We start from the raw sequence: 348 nt of genomic DNA, 5'->3' as shown, positions 1-348 counted from the left end.
CACTCTGCACCAGGAGGAGCTAGCTAACTCACTCTGCACCAGGAGGAGCTAGCTAACTCGCTCTGCACCAGGAGAAGCTAGCTAACTCGCTCTGCACCAGGAGGAGCTAGCTAACTCACTCTGCACCAGGAGGAGCGAACTCACGCACTCTGCACCAGGAGGAGCGAACTCACGCACTCTGCACCAGGAGGAGCGAACTCACGCACTCTGCACCAGGAGGAGCTAGCTAACTCACTCTGCACCAGGAGGAGCTAACTCGCTCTGCACCAGGAGGAGCTAGCTAACTGCGTGCAGAGCGCAGTTAGCTAGCTCCCCTGGTGCCAGAGCGAGTTAGCTACTCCTCCTGGA

At 58.6% G+C, this 348-nt stretch overlaps 1 protein-coding gene across 1 annotated transcript in view; it reads left to right on the top strand.

Annotated features, from left to right (window-relative positions):
- The window catches only part of LOC112076701 (CLIP-associating protein 2-like), a 22,469-nt gene that overhangs the window by 13,570 nt on the left and 8,551 nt on the right, over positions 1 to 348 (top strand). The window lies entirely within an intron of this gene.

Source organism: Salvelinus sp. IW2-2015, unplaced genomic scaffold (genome assembly GCF_002910315.2).
Source record: "Salvelinus sp. IW2-2015 unplaced genomic scaffold, ASM291031v2 Un_scaffold3938, whole genome shotgun sequence".
In the NCBI taxonomy this organism is placed as follows: Eukaryota; Metazoa; Chordata; class Actinopteri; order Salmoniformes; family Salmonidae; genus Salvelinus; species Salvelinus sp. IW2-2015.
Note: the sequence above shows the minus strand (reverse complement) of the source record. Positions and strands in the feature narration are given on the sequence as shown.